We start from the raw sequence: 14,211 nt of genomic DNA, 5'->3' as shown, positions 1-14,211 counted from the left end.
GCTGACATTAATATTCACCATGAACTTTCAATTTGATTAATTTCACAATTTGCGCAACACCAGTTCAAACTGAGGTATTTGTCCAGGAAAATAAAATAATTGAACTTGGTTTGCAAACAAGAAAAGTACTGTTAATTCTGATGGTTTTTACATGCTTTAATTAAATTTAATAATAATGTTCTTCACTGAGAGTTGTGTGACCAAAGAATGATGCTTATTTACTGCTGAATGTGATGATTCTGTTCTGAAGACAATCACATCTCTTGCATTAGCTGCAGAAGAAATTGGCAGCAATTTTGACAAGTTTTCCTTGAAAGTATTTGTGGCAGAATGACTGCACTCCGATGCACCAGTGTCTACATCTGCCAAAATTTGTGAGAATTAGAGTTTGTCTGTATGATCTATTGAGACAGCATATTTTTCAAGGTGGTTTTGATTCACCCTTCATGATTGTCAGCAGCCAAACAAGCCACAACTCTTTTGATTCCAGATTGAAAATATTCAAGCAACATTCCAAAGAGAACTTAAAGAAAAATACAACTGTATCCTAATCGTAACACTTTCAGCTGTAATTATTGTTATCACTATTTGAGCTTACAGCCGCTTGCTATACAAAAATGTATCCAAGAGACTTATAACATATTTAAATCCATAAGCATAAGTAAAATCATAATTACTCCAACAGCTCTCAAAAAATTCAGGCAGCAGACATTCCCATCCCTGTCTGGAGGTGTCAGAAATTGGACCTGTGACTTTCTGTATAACAAGCAGGTATTCTACCACTAAGCTCTGGCCTTCCCCGTTTGTAACATCTCAAAGTTGCACTGAGGAAAGCAGTGACATGCCAAATGATTAAGCCACCAGTTGGCATCAAAATTTCAAAATGAACGCAGCTTCAAGACACAACATAGGTGATGCAGATATAGATTTAGATTGATAGTGGATTATTTTTTTTAAAAAACCTTGATAAAACAAGCAAGCAAGCAAGAAAACATTTCCTTTATTGATTGTGAATATTTCAGTACTTCTTGGCAGTTTGGCCTGCAGTAGAGCTGTTTCAATGATGGCACCATCTCTTCAGTTGTTGTTCAAGTATGGTTCCTATAATATCTGACTATTTGGCCATGCTGGCTGCAACTGATATAAGTTAGAGTCTTGCAACATTTGCTGGGCCACATGTTCCTTCTCCCTTTTTAAACTTGTTTCCAATGGTGATCTGCTGTGAAGGTCTTTAGACCTATAGTTAAAGCAACCATCTATCCTGAATCTTTTTCAGTCAATATGAACCACCATTGCCAGACCCAAAATACAAAAATTGAGGGAGTCAATAACAAAGGAATTAGGGATGCTTTACTTCAGAGGCTCAGATATCATTGCTATTACCCTAGTTCATAATAGACTGCCAAGTGATTGGTAAAGATTCATTGTTTAGATCTTGAAAAGATTCATTGTTCCCTATCTCTGTGAAAATAATGACAAAATAAAAGGGCATGTATAAGGCAATACAGAGTTGAAGATCACAGTGTAACTTACTTTTACGACAGAAACACCTTCAGTGGTTATCATTATTTTGAATTCAAAAACCTGCTTGAAAAGCCAAACACGTACATCATTTCCAGAGCACCATATGGATACTGTCAAAGATTAGACTAATAGTACAATCATCTATCTAGTATTATGCCCATTAAAGCTTTGGAATATGAAATTAAGTGGCTCAAAGTGTTACATTAAATATTAGACATTAAACTGCTCCAACTGAATTACAAAGCCTGCATATTTAAGAGGTCTAAGAAAAGAAGCCAGATTTATGTGTGTGAGAGAGTGTATGCATTGTGTGTGTGTGTGTGTGTGTGTGTGTGTGTGCATGCGCGCATGCGCCTAGGTCATAATCCCTTAATGTGTTTTTTCCTTCTTTCTGTGTGTTCTTTTACCTATTAATTGCAGTACTGAACGGGATCTAATTTACAGCAGGAGATAAATGTGTATAATATCATGGCAGCCTAGGTTCCTTCTTTTTTACTACTCCCTTTTATCACTTATTCACACAATAAGAAGTGCAGCTTATTCAAGGCATGATATAAAGATGGCTGTTAAAACACTCCACTGACATAGACATTATGCACACACTGAACAATTTATTTCTACCATGAAAAAGTATATCAAGAAGAGTGCCCCCTGCACCAGCAGCCCTCTGGGAACTAGGACTTAACAGAAGGATGAGAAACATCAGGCCCAGGTGCAAAATGCAGCTCCTCCAGTATCTGGTCCTCAGGACTCTCCTCAAATCACCCCTCCTCTCAAGCTGCACACCTCACTGGCTCTGCCTTGCATGCTCCTTGAGTGTTTTTGCCTGGCTTGAATATGTTCATGAACTGTGGTCATGCTTTTCTTGCTTACCTAGCTGCAAGGCAGAACAGAGTATGTGAGTTTGTGTGCAAGCTAGTCTACTATACAAAGGTAGAATCATAGAATTATAGAGTTGGAAGGGACCACGAGGGCCATTTATAGTCCAGCCCCCTGCATTGCAGGAATATTTTGCCCTACATGGGGTTCACATCCATGACTCAAATAACCATGTTCAAATATATAAAAGGATGTCACATAGAGGAGGGAGAAAGGTTGTTTTCTGCTGCTCCAGAGAAGCGGACACGGAGCAATGGATCCAAACTACAAGAAAGAAGATTCCACCTAAACATTAGGAAGAACTTCCTGACAGTAAGAGCTGTTTGACAGTGGAATTTGCTGCCAAGGAGTGTGGTGGAGTCTCCTTCTTTGAAGGTCTTTAAGCAGAGGCTTGACAACCATATGTCAGGAGTGCTCTGATGGTGTTTCCTGCTTGGCAGGGGGTTGGACTCAATGGCCCTTGTGGTCTCTTCCAACTCTATGATTCTATGATTCTATGACTCTGAGATTAAGAGTCTTATGCTCTACCAACTGAGCTACACACATCAAGATTCATATTTTCTTGCTACGGCCTTATGTACCACAGGCATGTGTGTCCGTCCCGTCCCTGCCCCCCCCCCAATAAGCGGCCCAGAAGTGAATGTGATTCTCAAGCAGAAAAAGCTTCTCCACACCTTTTCTTTTTCATGAAATTTTATTAAGGCTTTTTCATAATACAATACAATACAATAAGAAACAAAGAAATCTAAATGAAAACAGAAAGAGTAAGAAAAAGAAAAAAAAATGCACTTCAAGTGGGCAAAGTCCTCTCTCAAAGATAGAGCTGAACCCTTGCCTCACACAGAAGGAGGACATGGGTGGCGCTGTGGTCTAAACCACTGAGCCTAGAGCTTGCCGATTGGAAGGTCGGCGGTTCGAATCCCCGCGATGGGGTGAGCTCCTGTTGCTCAGTCTCTGCTCCTGCCAACCTAGCAGTTCGAAAGCACGTCAAAGTGCACGTAGATAAATAGGTACCGCTCTGGTGGGAAGGTAAACAGCGTTTCCATATGCTACTCTGGTTTCACCAGAAGTGGCTTAGTCATGCTGGCCACATGACCCAGAAAAACTGTCTGTGGACAAACGTCGGCTCCCTCGGCCAGAAAAGTGAGATGAGTGCCGCAATCCCAGAGTCGTTTGTGACTGGACTTAACTTTCAGAGGTCCTTTACCTTTAAAATAGGGTTTTAAAATAGGGTTGAGAGGGGTGCTGAACAGGAACTGGATCCTTCTGCTTAAGATGGAGAATTTGATTCTGTGCAGTGCTGGTCACTGTTCCTTCATGAAGAGCTTCCCTTGTGTTTTGTTCTGTTTATATGATTGCAATAGGATAGACAGGGATGGTAACATGTGGGCCTCCAGGCGCACTAAATCATGACCTATGAATCTCTCATTCTAATATGGGTGGAGTCAGAGAAAAAATAAATTGAAACACTCAATGATACACGTCCATGTGAAACAATTCTAAAAATTCAGATGCGATAGCCATAGCAAGTGTGGCTCAATAATGTAATGATATAAAAATAGTAAGTGTAAGATGCAGGCTTATTATGATATGCATTCCTCATCTGGCAAATCAAAGCAACATTAGGGCTTTAAGAAGCAGTTTCCTTTAGTATGGATTATTTTCTCCCCAAGTAAAACATACAGTGATGCATTCTCATTGCATGGAAATCAGGTACCAATGTTTAACATCCTCAAACCCACTTTCAACTCCCACATTACATTGACTATTCTGCCATTGCAATTCATCTCCACCAATGTGCCTCCCAGGAGTCTTGCAAGATTCTTTCTCAAGTGCCACCAAGCATGTATTTTTGTCTCCATTCCTTCATTCATGAACTGTTTTCAATGTAACAGAGAAAGCTAAAAAGGAATACTCTTTATACGGAACATACATTTCAATCAAGGCACCTCAGTCATTCGATTTATAGATGTTGCAAATTCCAGTGCAGTCCTCTTGAAAAAATACCACGTGGAGCTAAAGCAACCATTTCAGCAGCAATTCAGGAAGTTAAAAAAAATCATGTTACTCCTAGATTTTGCTTCATGTGGGCAGACTTGTTCATGTGGCGTACGGCATAGCTGGCTAGACTGCCTTACTATTCTCTGAATGAAAAGTGGCATATAAATAATTCAAATAAAATAAATGATGGGCGTTGTATTCCAGCAACACAAGTCATAGGTCAGCCAGAAGAGCCACATAGGCTTGAAGTGGAGAGGAGCAACTACTAGGGGAATATTGGGTAGCTTAAAGCAGCCTTCCTCAACCCTGCAGTCATTTTGGACAACAGCAAGGATTAGGGTTAATTGCAGCAATAAAACTACTAGCATATTTGCAAAGCTAAGCAGGGTCCGGTATGGTTTCAAATTGTATGGGGGACTGTATGTTAAGAGATTCCTGCATTTCAGGGAGTTGGACTAGCTGACCCTTCCAACTTTATTATTCTATGATTCCAACTCCCATCAGCCTCAGTCAGAATACCCAATGCCCAGTGATGATGGGTATCACAGCCCAAAACATCTGTAGGGCACCAAGTTGAGACTTAAGGAAACAGAATATCCAGGGAAGAGTTTATCAAGCTCACTGAGAGTTTTGCACAAGCCTCTGCAAGGCATCTGGTAAGCATAGCAAAGCAAATGTTTCATGCAGTGTAGATTGCATTATCAGCTTTTGATTATGATTGTGATGATTTATCACTGCCACCACCACTAACACAATGGATTTCTAACATATCTTTTAGGTTATACACCATCCCAAAGTGGGTTACAAATAATTAATAAAATACAACATTAAAATGCCAAGATTTGAAATAACAGTAGAAGCAATTAACAACATGAAAACAGTAACTAGATAAAACTTAAGTTCTTAAGAGGAAACAGCAATAACCATAAAGCTACCCAAATGTAAACCAGAATATAAAAGTCTTTTTTTCCAATCTTCTAAGGGACAGACATATATGGATATTCCAAGGGAGAATATTATAGAGGTATAGGGCCACCACTGAAAAGGGGACCAAGAACAACCGCCACAGGTTAACTATGCCTACTAGCGACAATGACTATGTTTTATGGTTGGAAGAAGTATGCCTCTGAATAACCCTTGCTGGGAATACCAAGTGGGGAAAGAGCTATTACACCAAGGTCCTGCTTTCAGAATTCCAGTGGGCATTTGGTTGGCAACAGAGTGAATAGGGTGATGGATTACATCCAGCCTGGCCTGGTCCAGCAGACTTTTCTTATGTTCTTGTGATCATTCAGCAACTGTGGCTTAACCAGCATTTTGCAGTTCTCAGAAATGGAGACCTACCTTAACCATAAAAGCTTTTTAAAAAATATAGTAACTTCAGAATTTTTTTTCCCCTTAAAAGAATCAAAGGTTAGGAATAGGTCACCCCCTGCTTTGAGATACAACCCACCGTTCAGTCTGTGGGCATGACTCTCAATGAGTGAGGCAGACAAATATGTAAGGAACAAGCTAACTTCCCTTCTTGATCATTTAGGACAGAGGATACACCTTGTCAAGAAGCTTTTAAAGGTGGGTGGGCTGTAGTTCAGCAGCTGAGTATGTACTTTGACTGTATAGGAAGCCAGATTCACTAGCCAGTACATATAGTTTAAAAGATCTCTGGTAGAGGAGCTAGAAAATTCCCCTGGATTGTTGCTGCAAGCCAGAACAGACCATAGATGGACCAATGGCTTGTATATATGTCTGTGCCTTGTCACATAATCTGCTCTGGCCAATTGATGCTCAAGAGATTTTTTGTGGAGAGGCCAAGCTTGATATCTTGTAGCTCCCATTTTTGGCCAGAGCTTGGCAAGAATTCTGGATCCCTGCCCGACATCCTCCCAAGGTCATGACCTGTAAGCTTGACCATTTGTCCTACAAGAACAATGCTTATGCCTAAAGCATTCCTGGTCAGGTCTGCTGAAACTCTTCTGGATCCTGCAAGTAAAGAGACTCTTCTCTCTGGGCGTCTTGTTTTATTTTTGAATTGCTGTAAGGATTTCCCTTTACCCACCCTAACTACCTCCTTGAGGAGTTATTGCAGCTTTTAGAGGGTGATAAATTAGATACAGCCCTTTAAAGCCTACAACTGGCAGTGGAATTTTTCTTTCCTCTCCTAAAGTTGAAAATCATCTGCCTTCAGATTTCCAGTCTTTTGGCAACGGGCTGTGGTAAATTAATATGCTGAGTCAACAAGCCATCTTCCAATTCTGGTTGCTCTGCACTTGGGAAAATGCTGATGTGTGTGTGTGGTCTTGCATGCATGCATGCGCACGCGCACACACACACACACACACACACACACACACACAAACTGCTTTGTGACAGATCTGGCTGGCTTTCTCCACTAATGAAAGTCATTGTTTTGGATCCAATGGTTTAGAAATTCTTTCACCAAGGACAATCTGTCCCCATTAGATAGACATAACTTGCTTAGGCTGCCTGCCTGCCTGCCAGGCTATTACTTTTCCATTGTTATCTGACTACAGCCATCAACTGTATAGACACTGGAGTGATAAAAATGTGTCCAGCTGACACACAAGCTGATATCCAGCTGCCTGCAAGCTCCATAAATCTCTCTCCCCTTGTTTTTTATAAGCAAAGCTAGCACTCAGATTCCAGGGGCCTTTGGACAAGTATCCTGTTTCTGCCAACCCTGAGTGGTGTGGCTCAAGTTCCTCTTTGTTAACAAGTCAGGCTGGGGAGCTGTCCAGCACTGTAAGGGGCAGCTCCTTGGGAAGTTCTGCTGTAGGAGGAAGGGAGCTGTCCAGTCAAGAAGCCACGTTGTACCAGCTGAGCTGGGAATTCAAGCTGAGTTTCTCCACCCGATATCCAACATTTTCTCACTAGAAAACACTAGCAATTCCTATAGACTTGGGGGAGTGCACATGTCAATTAAACTTCTGCCGAGATTGCCATCAACTCTCGTATGTTGTCACAGCCATATTCTGCGAAGAGCCATAATGCTTCTACATGCAGAGTCACAGAAAGATAGGGTTGGCAATGGTCCAGAAGCCCATCTGCTTGATGCCAGTAATTCAGAGCTACAGCATCCCACAACAGATGGCTGTCCAGCCTCTACTTGAAAACCTCTGTTGTGGGAGAGTGAACACACACAGTAACTGGTTCCATTGCTGAACTGCTTGGACTGTTCCAAGCTTAGTCAGTATCATAGATATGCTAGCTCTCTGGACTAGCTCCAGAAGGTGGGCCCCACTCAGCCATGAAGTTCACTGGATGACCTTGGGGAGGTCACCATCAGATTAACCTGCTTCATGGGGTTGCCATGAAGATGGAAGAAAATGGAAGAGGGGTATATACCTAAGGATGGGGTAAAAAGTTAGTTTCAAAAATAGGAGGTAGATTTTTCAGGACTGTATTTATAACTTGAATCTGTGGCAGGTAAGAAACTGCATAAAATGTGACCTTAAGCACATAATTCAGTTACCCAAGAGCACCATATTTCAGTTTGCTTTAAATGAAGTTTAAAATAAAGGCATACAGGCAGGTGGTGGGTTCAATGCTTCATCTCAGAAGCCAAAATATGGTATCTGGGGGTTGGGGAAGGGGCTTAGTGTTCTTAAAACAGCTTCTTTTCCCTGCCAGTGGATAACAGTAGAATACGCTATTCATTCAGATTGGCTTTGAGCACGCCACTACCTCAGGTGTGTTTCCTTCATAAGAGAAGGAAAGCTACACTCTTCCACCTTCTACCTGGTCCCCTCTCTCAGAGCAAAGCTCCCTCTCTTACATTTGCACAACTAGCTGGGCAGGTGAAAAAGAGATTCTGTATCCTGAAAGGAATCTAGGTCTTGTAGGAGAGCTAGCTGAATCACCATAACTGAATGAAGAAATCAGAAACTTGCATCAGAAGCTGGGAAGTGGGATGACAGTTGCATGGTCCAGAATCTAGGAGAGAACATGGGCATTTTCTCATTTCACATGGATCTGTCATGACTCCAGCAATGACTCCAGTATTGAATGCAAGGCTACAGTGTTGACAGCTAAGGAATGAGTTCCTGGGTCTCACCCTAAGGCTGCCAATCAGGGGGCCACTCAACCTGGTAGGCATGAGTCTGCTGATATCATAGTATTTCTTGTATGCTGATTGTAATAAATTGATGGCGCATGTGATAATGATATGTCATACCCCAAGGCCTATAGATGTGGCATCTTGAGCATCTTCTCCTTGGCCCAATGAATCAAGTGCCTTACATGCTACCTTATCACTTCAGTTGTGCAGAGAGCACACCAGGTAAGAAGCCATGGAGCACAGGAGCGATACAATATTCAGACCAGAGAGCTGGCTCTTTAAGAGACACTAGTTCTCCCATAAGGGGGTACAGCATGTTGCTCACTAGGAGCTCTCCTTGCTTTTGTAGCACCCAACTTGCATTGCCCTAGGCTGTCCTCAGCAGGATAAGAACAGACCAGACAGCAACAGGACAAAATAGATCAAATTGCAGCTTTCAGTTTTTCGTCTCGTGATTTAGATTGGCTGGGTACAAATATTTCATGTGCTTTTCTACAGCACACTTGCCTAAAAGAACAAAGATGGATAATCTTATGCTTGATTGTCCCTAGGAATGTGATACATTCTTTGCCCCCTTTTCCCACCCTCCCTTCTATTACGGTTTCATTACATCTTCCTTCAAGTGCTGCAAGCTTCACTACATAACTGATTTATTTCTTAAAAACAAAATATAGATGATTTCTTCCCCAGCACCGCTTGGCAATATTGTTATTTTCTGTACATCTGGCTTATCATTTGCTTGGCTTGTTATCATAAACAGCTCTAATTCCCATCTAAATCTTTCTCAATCCTCAGCAGCATAATTTGCTAAATTCCACATGCAAGGAGCTTTTTAAATACTCAAGCTGCTTAGAATTCTTTATATTGTTCTTTAATCTCTTCAGCATACTTTTCACTCCTGATATCATGCTCTAAAACTCTGGCTCCGTTCTGCCGTATCAATACAGGGGTGGGGGACCTGTGGCCTTCCAGACATCTTTGGACTACAACTCCCATTATCTCTTGCCATTGGTTATGCTCTCTGGGGCTGATGGGAGGCGAATTCTAACAACATCTGGACAGCCACAGGTTTCGCATCCCCAAAGTAATAGGAAAGCCACTCTATCTTAGGGTGCAGCTTGATCTACATGTAACCTAGTGGGGACAAAGCCCCACAGAATATAGTGCATCTTCAAATAAGACACAGCTAATCTTCAAATAGGGATGCGGGTGGCACTGTGGGTTAAACCACAGAGCCTAGGACTTGCCGATCAGAAGGTTGGCGGCTCGAATCCCCGCAACAGGGTGAGCTCCCGTTGCTCGGTCCCTGCTCCTGCTAACCTAGCAGTTCGAAAGCACGTCAAAGTGCAAGTAGATAAATAGGTACCACTCTGGCAGGAAGGTAAACAGCGTTTCCGTGCGCTGCTCTGGTTTGCCAGAAGCGGCTTAGTCGTGCTGGCCACATGATCTGGAAGCTATACGCCGGCTCCCTCGGCCAATAAAGTGAGATGAGTGCTGCAACCCCAGAGTCAGTCACGACTGGACCTAATGGTTAGGGGTCCCTTTACCTTTACCTTTAATCTTCAAATAAGACAATGAAAAATGATTCAAAAACTGGCAAACTCACTTTATTCCAGGAGTAAGGAACCTTTGAACTGTTGCAAGAATACAACTTTCATTATCCCTGACTACTGGCCAGGCTGTGACTGATGGGAGTTCAGAGTCGAACAATATCTGAACGGCCCCAGGTTCCCCATCACGTATTTATTCCATTAAAAAACTAAAAACCTGTACAAACAAACAAAATAGATTAGCTTAGCTCTCTATTACACAGGACCTGTTAAACTCACAAAAGGGAGGTGAAAGAGTAAAGTAAAAAGCAGAACCAGAGGGTGTTAGATTATTCTAAATTAATAATAATCATGGATCCTGTGTATTTTGCTGAAAATAGGCATATCGGGTTTTTTCTTCCATGTTGGCCCTGTTTCAGAAGAAAAAAACATAATTAGGGAAGAAAAAATGGAAGGTAGACATTTTCTCTCTCTTTTAAGAAGGTGTTTGAAAAATGAAATTTTATTGCACATGAGGAGAATGAAAAATTAAGTAAGATTAAAAATGTTAAAAGAAAATGTGTTAAAAGAACCAATTACATCCAATTATTTCACACAGGTAAAAAGTGTCTGTAATCACTTTTTAGAGGGTGGGGGTTGTAGCTTGTTTTACTCATTTAAATCCTAAAATAAACAGGTTATAGCTAATATATTTATTTATTTTACACTCCATTTTATTATTAGGAAATTTTATTTATTATTTTTATTTCATTTATTATGAAAACGGCTCAGCATCTCAAGTCTGGTTCATATATTACAAGCAAGGCCACACATTACACAGCAACATCATTGCCAATGTCTGAAGGAACCTGATTGTGTGGTTACAGTGTGGTTCCCAGGCCAATGTCAGTTGCCTCCAGATGCTGGTATATTTCTGTTGTGTCCCACCATCTTCCTGGTAGTACCAGTCCTGAATTAAACAAAACCTCGGAATAAGAGATGGACTATATAGGTAGCCTTGGTACATATGGGGCACAAGGAGCATAAGTGGACACACATTACCCTCTCAAGACCACCACTTCAAGCGTTTAGCTGCTCAAGGAAGCCACGAGTTCAAAAGAAAAAAACAGGACCCACCCAGTGCTGAAACAGCACCTTATCTTACTGGGCTCCCTGCAAGATAGCTATCTGAGTCTGCTCTGTAAACAGTGCCAGATTTACGAATAAGCTAAACAAGCTATAGCTTAGGGTTAGGGTTAGGGTTAACCCCACTCCCTTGGGGGCTCCCAAAAAATTTAAAGGGGGAAAAACTGGATGTACATTTCCAAAATATAAGATAAAAAAGTAAATAAAATAAAGGTTACATACAGCAACAGTGTTTTGTGTTGCGTAGGCTCCTATGATGTAAGTAATGGGCCTGGCCTGCTGGCCTGCTCCCTAAAGTATCACATATTTTGTTATGTGCAAATGGCTTTAGATACCTATTAGGTCCATAAATTACCATATAGCATATATTCAACACAAAAAAGCAACAATTTGTTGTTGACAAAGGACAGCTGGACATATAAAGGGCCCCATTACCTTCAGTAGCTTAGGGCCTCATCAGACCTAAATCTGGTCCTGCCTGTAAACCCACAAAACAGCTCCATGGACTCTCTAGAAGGGCATAATAATGAACCATGTGGCAGGAATGGGGCAGATTCAGCACTAATACAGAGAAATGTATATAGAAGCAAAGTTTCTGGCTTAAGACTGTGGGACCAGACCTGTTTTAAGAGTAACAACCTAACAGGCAGGGAAGAATTGCAAAGGCGAAGAATTACCCCTCTATTTTCCTCCCTTTAGTTCTGTCAGCAGTGGTGGCAGAGGGGGCAAATAGGTTCCGTGATTTTTGCCCCAAGAATAATCAAGTGAAAGACATTCTCACACTGAGATATGCTCTGCAATATTGATATTTCAGTGGCCTGCCAAAAAAAAAAAAAATCCATGTCAATTCGCTTGCTGTAGAAATCACCTTTCCCTCCAGTATCTCGTAGCTGCCAAAAAATTTCAAGGTGAAACTAACAAAAAACAAAAAAAAAAGCCCACAATTCTCTAGATATCTTATGTGATGTGGCAACAGCAGATGATATTATCAGATCCAGGAACAACTCAGTTAAACCCATTCTCAGCTGAAACCCCAACTTTATAGCATATAGTAATAAAATATGTTCCTGTTACCACTGAGAATCTTTTTTATTATTATTCTTTCAAGCATTTTGAGTAAAATATGTACAATTCTGCTCTTTAGAAGGGAGATATATGTAAGTAACCAATGAGGGAGAGCACAGTGTTCTCCTTGTGCTGCTCCTCCACAAATCATTTCCCTAACTTGATAACTCTCTTGCAATCAATATTAAAGCATGCTTCCTGATTGAAGATCAAGGTTACAATTCAATCTTACATTTCCATTACACAACCAAGTTCTCTATGATTTATGAATGGAATGGATAAACCTGATTGGAGTATATATTATTATTTTATACACTGCTGACAACAAGATATTGAAGTTTATATGGCTAATGCTGAGGACTGAATTAAATCATAATATTGTGTATAAGGCTATATTAATTCAGGTCACAGTCCTAAACATATTTACTAGGGAGTGCTGATCAGAAGGTTGGCTGTTCGAATCCCCATTAGCTCCTGTTGCTCGGTCCCTGCTCCTGCCAACCTAGCAGTTCAAAAGCACGTCAAAGTGCAAGTAGATAAATAGGTACCACTCCGGCGGGAAGGTGAACGGCGTTTCCGTGCTCTGCTCTGGTTCGCCAGAAGCGGCTTAGTCATGCTGGCCGCATGACCTGGAAAAACTGTCTGCAGACAAACGCCAGCTCCCTTGGCCAGTAAAGCTAGATTAGTGCTGCAACCCGAGTCATCCGCGACTGGACTTAACGGTAAGAGGTCCCTTTACCTTGACCTTGACCTTTAAGGCCCACAGTGAGATTTACTTCTGAGTAAATGTACACAGAATTGTACTCTTCATTCTCAGCATAGCTTTAGAGTGCTTACTTCCCCCTTCCCCACAAAAGTTAAGTATTGTTCTCCACCGCACAACTACTGGTTTTATGCAATGTGGTCTGCAAACACGTTGGCAAGATGCAGTCTGATTTCAGCACCACAGCATTCTGGATAGCTCCCTACACTCAAATCCTTAACGGAAAACATACTCTCTTATTCTTCTTGCATCTGTTTTCCTTATTTATGCTTAAAAACAAACAACTTGCTTTTATCCTGTCTACAAGCAGGCCACACATCCTTCCTGAGTTGAGAAGGGCATAGCCTGCTTATCTTTTTCAGTCCTAGTGCTGTCTCATAGACTCTTACTGCATGTGATCTTTCTTGCTTTATTAAGAATTTCATCCTCCTAACTACTTGGACCATGGAACCATAATCTGACCCTAAGTTGATCTCTGATCTTAGTGCTGTGGTGCTTAGCACTAAGATCAAAGAGAACTGTCTCTTATTTTAGCACTGAGATTTGAGATAACAGATCTCTGCCTCCTAGAATGTCAGGTGATTGACAGGTGGGCATGGTTTGCCTAAAATGGCCTCACCGGGGCCAACGATATGGCAACACTGCTTTACAGCAGCTATATGAAGATGCGCGGCTGAGGAACCCCCCTGAAAATGTACAAGCTGTGGAATAAGTCCTAGTCTTAAGAAACCACATGATATCCCTCGCCATGTTGAGGGGGTTAACTGCTATGAATCTATTTCGGTCAAAAAAAAAAAAAATATCTGCATGTCAATCTGTCACTTTTCCAAATGGGGTGATCAAAGACTGGCATTTCCTTGTGAGCTTGTGATGAATCCCATTGCTAACCAAGACTATCATATGCATACCTAACAATTATCTTCAGGTGCCAACTGCCAAAAATAGTTGAAAGGAAATGGAGACAGAGAGTCAAAGTAAGTCAGCAAACAAGAAAATCTGCTACATTCAGATTCCTTCAAACAATACCAAGTCTGCTTTGTAGCCTGTGATTACAGGTAATGAGGCTATATTAGGCAGCCGTGTATGAAATTCAGTATAGAAGTAGAAGGACAGGTAATGGAAGCAGAATCATAAGGCCAGGTAACATGACTTTCCCTTTGATACTCAGAATTTTACATTATCATTCTATGTACCACCACATCAGAGAGCATTTTAATAACTAGCATTTT

General features: G+C 41.3%; 2 long non-coding RNA genes across 4 annotated transcripts in view; both read right to left on the bottom strand.

The window, feature by feature from the left end:
• LOC308578900 overlaps positions 1–14,211 on the bottom strand; it is a 753,836-nt gene that overhangs the window by 664,884 nt on the left and 74,741 nt on the right. The window lies entirely within an intron of this gene.
• LOC308578891 overlaps positions 1–14,211 on the bottom strand; it is a 67,041-nt gene that overhangs the window by 10,393 nt on the left and 42,437 nt on the right. The window contains exon 5 of one of the 3 annotated variants that reach the window (XR_014004181.1): positions 10,086–10,246. The exons of the other annotated variants lie outside the window; for them this stretch is intronic. This is a non-coding gene — a long non-coding RNA (uncharacterized lncRNA). The remainder of the gene's footprint in view (positions 1–10,085; positions 10,247–14,211) is intronic. 3 annotated transcript variants of the gene reach the window in all.

Source organism: Podarcis bocagei (assembly GCF_964188305.1).
Source record: "Podarcis bocagei genome assembly, chromosome: Z".
NCBI classification, from domain to species: Eukaryota; Metazoa; Chordata; class Lepidosauria; order Squamata; family Lacertidae; genus Podarcis; species Podarcis bocagei.
Note: the sequence above shows the minus strand (reverse complement) of the source record. Positions and strands in the feature narration are given on the sequence as shown.